The sequence below is a fragment of the Schistocerca piceifrons genome, chromosome 4 (assembly GCF_021461385.2).
Source record: "Schistocerca piceifrons isolate TAMUIC-IGC-003096 chromosome 4, iqSchPice1.1, whole genome shotgun sequence".
NCBI classification, from domain to species: domain Eukaryota; kingdom Metazoa; phylum Arthropoda; class Insecta; order Orthoptera; family Acrididae; genus Schistocerca; species Schistocerca piceifrons.
The window spans coordinates 164962285-164971275 of NC_060141.1; the positions used below are offsets into that span (position 1 = coordinate 164962285).

At 41.4% G+C, this 8991-nt stretch overlaps 1 non-coding gene across 1 annotated transcript; it reads left to right on the forward strand.

Annotated features, from left to right (window-relative positions):
• The first annotated feature begins 715 nt into the window (after positions 1 to 715).
• On the forward strand, positions 716 to 790 carry Trnap-cgg. Its single transcript has one exon. It is a non-coding gene; the product is annotated as a tRNA-Pro (tRNA).
• Positions 791 to 8991: the final 8201 nt, after the last annotated feature.

Sequence of the window (8991 nt, forward strand, 5' to 3'; positions counted from 1 at the left end):
CAGTCGACAAAAAACAGATAAATTGGAATTGGAGCCTGTACCTCTCACTTATCACGAGCAGTTTCCTTACCCATTAAATTTCTACTGTCACTGCTGTTTCATTCGAAACATTGTGACGAGTGTTTCTTCCACTGGTTATGCGGGAGTACCAGAACCAGAGGATCCTATGCGACAGATGGGTAAAATTAATGCAGTTATCTTTCAGAGGCACAAGGTTTTCATGATTACGTTGTTAGAAAATTACTAAATCTGTTATTTTGCTATTAATATGTTCTTTGTTATGGTTGGACTACTTTTCTCATACGTGCAGAATCCGTGATATCTGTGCGTGTAATCACCGATTCATCCGTGATATCGTTTTAGCCACCACACTTTATGGTAGTGTCTTCGATTACTAGTCAAAACATTTTGCTTATATTTTGCAGAAACTCTATGAGTTATAGCTAACAATATTATCCTCGCAATTCTGAAGACATCAAAGGTAAATAAATGCAAGGACTAACGAAAAATCCGCTTAACAGCTCGTGCATCCAAAGTGGTTGATGAGAACAACACACCAAGTAATAGATAAGGAAAAGGAGAATTTATTAGATCACTATCTGGAATGAGATTTCCACTCTGCAGCGGACTGTGCGCAGGAGAGTTTCTGTAAAGTTTGGAAGGTAGGAGACGATATACTGGCAGAAGTAAGGCTGTGAGGACGGGGTGTGAGCCGTGCTTGGGTAGCTCAGTTGGTAGAGCACTTGCCCGCGGAAGGCAAAGGTCCCGAGTTCGAGTCTCGGTCCGGCACACAGTTTTAAGCTGCCAGGAAGTTTCAGATCATTATCTGTTTGTCTTTAGGAAAACTAAAGGCACCAGAGACGCAGTTCGGACATTGTGCTTGAAAATGGAGGCAAGGCTCAGGAAAACTCAAATAACAGGAATTGTCAACCTATAAAAAGCATTCCAGTACGTGTAATGACACAATATACATCCAATTCTGAGATAAATACTGGTACGCTGTAGAGAAAGACGGTTATTATACAGTATGTACGAAGAGGGAAAAATTAGACTGATAAAGCAAGAGGCATGGGCTTTCAGTAATGGCATGAGGGATTCCGTTTTCAACCGCTACTGCTCAACCAGTACATAGAAGATGCAATGATGGAGATAAACTGAAAGTTCAGGAATAGGATTAAGTTTCAGAATGAAAATATATCACTGGAAGATTCGCTGATGATAATTTATCCTCAGTGAAAATGAAAACGAATTACAGGCCTTATTGTATGAGAAGAACAGTAAAACGATCAAAGAAAGTAAATCAAAGAAACTAAAAATAAAGAGAAGGTGAACGAAAAATTTTACATCAAACTGGAAACGTAATTACGCAGGATGGGCGGAGTAAGAAAGACATAAAAAGTAAGCTAAAGCAGTTGCAGACAACATTCCTCTCTGAAGAATTCCATCAGTACCAAGCACTGAGTTTGATATGAGGAAGAAACATTTGTCTTATAACTGAACAAAACTTTTGAGATGAATAATCATGCTGAAATGTAATTACCTAGTACGATAAGAAATCAGGAGTTTTCCGCGTTAATCTATGTGTGAAATAATTTATGTAAAACACTGGGATAGTAGGACACGTGTAAGATACCAAGGAAATATATCCATGGTACTTGAAACAACTGTATAGGATAGAAACTGTAAGGGGAGACAGGTATTGGAATATGTGCAACAAATAATTGTGTAAATTCTACCATCACATGTAGAGACTGGCACAGGAGAGGATGTCTCAGTGCGCTACATCGAACCAGTCAGAAGACTGACGACCCGAGGTAAACTCCAACTCATTAATGTTTTTGGAAATTCATTTGCAACGTTTGGGATCCACAGTCACGTAGAGATTTTTGAAGGACATCATATTTGCAATTGACTGTAGAAACTATTTAATTCCCGTAACTGCATTATAAAGCTGTATACTGCAAAAAACGCGCTTTAAAAATCCTCCATCATGTATTCAAGCCATTGCCTTATATGAGCCTTTTAACAATGTTAACACCCTTTCACATGTAAACAGTATGGTTTATTGCGATATGGGTTAAGGATGTTAACATTGTTAAAAGGCTTACATACAGATGGTATGCCATCAGCTGTACAAATTCATTATTTATTTTATACCTGTTTCGGTCATAACAACCTGTTCCACAACAAGTACATCAACAAAAGAAACCACTCAATGCACACACATCATAAAGCTAATAACTTATACAGTTGATCAATTTAAGCATGTGGAAGTAAAATAAAAGCTGTACAGTAGATGGTATGCAATTCTACTTTCCACTAGGTAAATAGAAAACCATCAGAGTCAAAAAAAGTTTGCAGAACTACGTATAACAGGCCATGATTTCGATACAAGCGCAAAACTGATTTCGCTATGACTAAACAGAACGACCTTCAAGGTGATAACACGAGGACTGGCCTCTGTAGATACGAGAACATAAAAAAACCTATACATTATTGAAAAACCTACATAACTTACAACGCAATGAGCATCTTTTAGGTTTCGATTTGTGATAGACATACGTTGGGATCCGTCAACATAATGTAGACTATGAAAATCTGTCTTCTAAAAACATAATATTAGCATTGCGACTGTGTTGTTAACAGCATGAAGAGGTATAATAGCCACAAGAAACGGTACAAAGAAAAATATTTTCAAACGTAAACCTTCGAAGTCGACATATTATTGATATCTGACAATATAATCTTTGTATACAGCAGATATATGTATTACTAAAAGATCATCCTTGAATTGTAAGGTAGCTAGACCCGTTATATTTGCATAATTTCTTGGATACTGTCGTATCGTTAGATGCCAGTCCTCATGTTATTATCTTAATGGTCGTTCTGTTTAATCATAGTACAGTCACTTTTGTGCTGGTATCGACAGAAAACTTGAACTGCACATCCTTCTAACGTACAATAATGGAAATGAGCGTACGGCACTGTGGGCCGGGATTCCCCCATTTGGGGAAGTTCGTCCGCCGAGGGCCAGTACTTATTGCATTCGACGCCACAGTGGGCGACTTGCGCGTTGGAGATGGTGATGAAACGATGATGACAACACAACCAGTCTCTGAGCGGAGAACATCTCCTGCCACAGCCGGGAATCGAACCCGGGCCCCTTGGCGTGGCTGACCACTCAGCTAACGGGGGCGGACTCCAATGTACAGATTTTTCGCAAGTACTTCCACGTCTCTACCTTCATCAAGTCAACAAATTATTTGCTTTACTCTATGTGTACTTTGTTAGTTTGTTTCTTTGATGATGTAGTTTTCCTGTAAAGATGGTCGCTGCGAGAGAAACCTGTAGACAATAAATAATAAATCGTACAGCTCATAGCGGAAGTACAGTTCTTCAGAATCCTAAGAGCTGTATCAGTTCATCTCATCAAAATATATTCTGGAAGCTTTCATACAAATTTTATAGGTAGAGGCATTTTTTTCTACCGATGTACCAGTAGCAAACACGGCACTTATTCACAGCGCAGAAGTGAGACTTATTCAGTACAGTGGGAAACACCACGTGATTTTGTAGTGACCAAACTAATGTAATGCGTAGACGGAGAGTTTGTCGTTCAGAAGATGAACTAACATACCTAAGGAAACGCATCGGTCTAGGCACGTTTTGACGCCATGAACGTGCTTGACGTCTGATAATTATTAAACGAAAAGGTGTCAAAAGACGTGAGTAATATTATGTATAAAATGGTTGTTCGAATGCTGTAACCTAGCGCGTGAAGATATGCAGTTAGAAAAGTCACTACGGTATTTTGTTATACGCATGCAGGCATTTGGTACAGCACGGACGTGGAAGAACTTTGGACACTGACTTGAAATTTGAAACAGTGTATTACAAATGATTACAACCCCAAAGGTTCGAGACATGTTGCGCGTATAATCAACCAGAAGACGTAGTAATTTTTACACACTAAATCATGATATTTGCACATAACACACACACTCACTGGTCATACTCGAGAGTCCATTACCGCACCAACTTATTTTCGCCATCTGTCCCTGTCTCGGGCTATTTCCTTCCATTCACCTTCAATACCTAGGCTCCTCAAATCAGCCTTCACATTGTCCTCCCATCTACGCCTCGGTCTCCCCACAGGACGTTTTCCTACTAGGTGCCCTACCAGTACTCTGCGCGCTGCCCTGCCCTCATCCATTCAAGCTACGTGATCCGCCCATCGCAACCTACGTGATTTAATAATACTGATTATGTCAGGGCTTGAATAGAGTTCGTGAACCTCTTCGTTATGAAGTTTTCGCCACTCTCCGATAATGTCATCCCTTTTTGCTAAGAAAATTTTCATCAAAATTTTGTTTTCAAATACTCGAAATGGCTATTCATTTTGCACAGTGAGAGACCAAGTCTCACACCCATACAGCATAACTGGTAGAATAATAGTTTTGTATATTCTAATCTTTAAATTCCTAGACAATATCCGTGATGAAAGCAATCCATTCAGTGAGAAGTAGCACGCATTTCCCGCCCGTAATCTCTTCTTCAGTTCGGATTCAATCTCATTTCTCGAAGTGATGTCCACGTCTAGATACTTAAATGTCTTCACTTTTTCAAACTGTATGTCTCCAACTCTTAATATTTACTGATCTACTATTGTTTTCATTCTAGTAGCAACCAGGTATTCAGTTTTGTCTTCACTTATCCTTAGACCTACATCTCCACTAACCTTGCTTACCGCATTCGCATTTGCTCTTACAGATTCTTTCCTATCATTAATGGTATTTAGATCATCTGCATACCCTAATATCTTAATATTTCCATTTAACTCCACACCCTCTGAATTATCTGCTGCCATTCGTACAATATATTCTAGGACTAAATTAAAAGTAGCGGAGACAGGACAGCTCCCTGCTTAAGTCCGTTCTTTATTACAAATTCTTCTGACTCCAATTTCCCCACGCGTACTCTACCTTTTGTGTTTTTCAAACTCGCTTTATAAGTCTAACATACTTCTTTGGTATTCCAAGTTCCAAAAGAATTTGCACATACCATGTCGTTAATTTGTTGTCTAGACGCAGCAACACATTGACTCTGTTTTACAGTGGCTAGTGGCATTTCGCCGTCCCTCCAGACTTTGGGACAGAGATTCCATACTGGAGACAGAGGATCGTTCTGTCGGTCTGGAGAATTACTTGCAGCACAAGAGCAACCTCCTCTCCCCCCCCCCCCCCCCCCCCCCGCCCCACACACACACACACACACACATAACCATCCACCCACTCCCTCGCTCCACACACGAATACACGTTATCACAAAGGGAGTAATCGGAAGGGGTGAGGGGGAATCGAGAGCGGTCGTATGCAAGCTCTCGGCCAAGTGCACATTCTCGGTGAAGCACATTTCCTTTGGCGAGGAGCTCTAGTGGCCAACCTCTTCCACTTTACTGCATCTGCAAGCGAAATTCTCGCCAGCTCTTTCCTATCCCTTCCTCCCTATCCCGCACCAACACATACCCACAGCACACCACCACCACCAGCAGCAGCACACACATACAGCGCTGAATAGCATTTCGCCCCAGCCATCGGAGGTCCCTCCCTACACTAATTGTTTCATGCAAGTGCCACCGCTAATTCCTTGCCTTCGTCTTATGCCGCCAACGCTCTCTCGGAGTACAGACACACACACATACACACACACACACACACACACACACACACACACACACACTGCTTCTCTTGCTGGTCCTCTTATTCGACCGCAGTGTCCGTCCTACTTCGTATACCGTGCGCAAGCCATTGCTTCCGGAAGACCACCTCGCCAGACGCTAAGAGCCCATTCCACTTAATGCTGATTAAATTCTTACATCAGGGGGCCGTGGGCAGAATGCAGCCGTTGCCCTGTGGCGCAGAATTCCGAGCCACCGAGCACAAACACTACAATAAACCCCAATGCGAGCAGACTGGCGCACTCGTGTGTGCCTCTGCAGAAGCCAAGCAGATCTGCTTCTGTAGCAAGGCTGAAAGTGTGTGTGTGTGTGTGTGTGTGTGTGTGTGTGAGTGTGTGTGTGTGTGTTATGAGGCACCACTTCTGCCTCTGGGACAACAAGAGAAACAACGCATGCCCCCCACCCCAACACTCTGCTGATATCACGGACCCGCCCAGAGAATTCCCGTCTCGTAAATCCCTCCCTCCACCGTGCCACGGTCCACGGACATGTTCGCTCCAAATCCTGGGGACCCTGCCTCCCTCTCTGTGCACTCTGACGAACTCTAACCCCACCCCCAACCCCTCCCCTTCAAGCTGCTATTTTCATTTCGTCTCGTTCACATATCAGCTCGCTGACTTTTTCTCCCGTAGGAAAAACTTGTTCTGTCGCAAGCTGGCCGGCAGCGGCGAAATTGGAGAATTTTGCTGCTACAGGATTTCCTCGATTGTGTTCTGTTGAAGTTTTGTGATCATTCCATTAAATTCTATCTGTATCACGGCTCTTCCCCCTTACCGCTAAACTTGTGCCTCTCTGCGACTGATATAGCAAGAAATGAAACGATTACATTGTCCAACCCATTTTCTGCTAACGTGTGTCCTTTTATGAGCTTTCTTCCCAGAAAACTCTAGAAATATAGCTAGCGCTCCTCGGCAGAAGGTAAAAGACGGCAACTGAGAACATTGCTCGAACGTCCTCAATTAAATGATCATCACTTCTTCCGCGTCTGTATCGGCGCGTTGCCACGTCGTTCTCCTGAAGCTCAATATTGTTCTATTACCTACGTATTCAATTCAGTCAACAGCAGAAACCAACAAAAAAACTTATGAATACTAAAATACAAACGGGAAATTTTACTTGAATTTACAAAATGATGCGTAGGTGTGGAGTCAACCTAATAGACCAAAAGAAGTAGATAAACAAAAATTTATACCCAAATGGTGTCAGATGAGAGGGAGAAAAACTTGAGAGTCTATTCCATCAAGATGGCGACCATTTTGGAATCCGCCATCTTGAATACAACTCATTACTATCAAATTAAAAGGAAGAAATTTGATATATCAGAGAGGAATGCTTTTGTAATTTGTTATGGGGCAAAAGATTTGATCTAGTGAACATCTACACTGAGGAGCGTATTTATAAAATAAAAGTCCGCTTTACTCGCCACTAATTTTTTCATCCATTCCACGAATGGTTTCGAAGCATAAAGTTCTGTCTTCAGCTGCCATCAACTACCAACACGAGTAGAGGCTACTAGTGTTCAAGTAATAAGAGGTTAACAAACTAAAATGGCGGCTACAGTTATGAAAAGTGGTATACTCCCGTAATGATGAGTAAATGTGTGGCAGCCGAACGAATCAGTCTTGGGTGATCACAACGACTTCAAACAAACGTATGGGCCTGGAACAGAAACGCTAACATTTGCGGACGGTTTTGATTCCATATTTCTGTGTACTATCAGTAGCCCCGTTTTTATTGCATTTTTATCTCTTAACTTTTTACTGTCACGCGTTCCGTCACATTTTTTTTGGGCATTTTACCCAAACACCTATGTTTATGTATTATTATACTGAGTGTCTTAACGGTGACTTTCCCATGTATCTAATACAGTTCATCTTACCTCAGTTCAAAGATTCTGTCGTTGTATTAATCCTATTGAACCCAAACCACAGTGAATCCTATCCACTATACGTAGGCTTAGTTTCTTTACTCGCTTTACTTGGTCCTAATTTATACCCGCTTTCATTTATCGCTTATTTTAATTGCGCTTGATACTGTGTCTATGAACAGTGCTGTCCTGTATGTCTATATTGTTATTCCTGTTGCGTATATCACTTTAAACTTTCAAAAGGTTCAAGTGGCTCTGAGCACTATGGGACTTAACATCTGAGGTCATCAGTCCCCTAGAACTTAGAACTACTTAAACCTAACTAACCTAAGGACATCACACATTGAAGCGCCTAGAACCGCACGGCATGTTGTACTTGCCCGTAAAATTTTGAACGTTTCTAGCTCGGAAAGCTAAACACATTACATGGTTTATAAAGAACGGCAAAAATACTGGCCGACAGCAAAACAACATCACAATCTTTGAGGAATCCAAAGCATCGCAACAGCGTAATTCAAGAAACAACAAGTAAGTTTCGAATGTAGGGGAAAGAACAACTAGGTTATAGACTTTACATGGATTAAAGCTTACACAGGTGTACATTGAAATGCACACCATCTGGTAAAAAAGGCATACGCATCACAAGAGGAAGTAAGCTACATCAAGGGTCACTGCAATAGAAATCATTACAAAATAATGTTTTCCAACTATACTCCAAAGTATTGGCAATCGGATTACCGATCTTTCCCAGTTTCCCAGCGACGTTAACGGCACACAGGAAACTTATGGCTTGTTGTTGTTGTTGTGGTCTTCAATCCAGAGACTGGTTTTATGCAGCTCTCCACGCTATTCTATCCTGCGCAAGCTTCCTCATCTCCCAGTACTTACTGCAACCTACATCCTTCTGAATCTGCTTAGTGTATTCATCTCTTGGTTTCCCTCTACGATTTTTACCTTCCACGCTGCCCTCCAATACTAAATTGGTGATCCGTTGATGCGTCAGAATATGCCCTACCAACCGGTCCCTTCTTCTAGTCAAGTTACGCCACAAATTTCTCTCCTCTCCAATTATATTCAGGACCTCCTCATTAGTTATACTGATGGCTTACTTCCATCTATTCACAATAACTAACGACGCCATGAGTCCATAGACTGGATATAAGCAAACTGTGGATCACATATTACAGGAATGTATCAACTTGGACCAGGAGAGACAAATACTACTGAAAAGTGCGGAAAACTGGCGACTAGCAAGAATGAAGTGATATAACTCTTATTTGACTTCTATTCCTTAGTTCTAGTTTCAGACAACAGATACAAAACAAATTCTGTACTAACTTAAAACAGAAATTATGTGACTCTTAAAATATCTTTTCTATCGCAATGA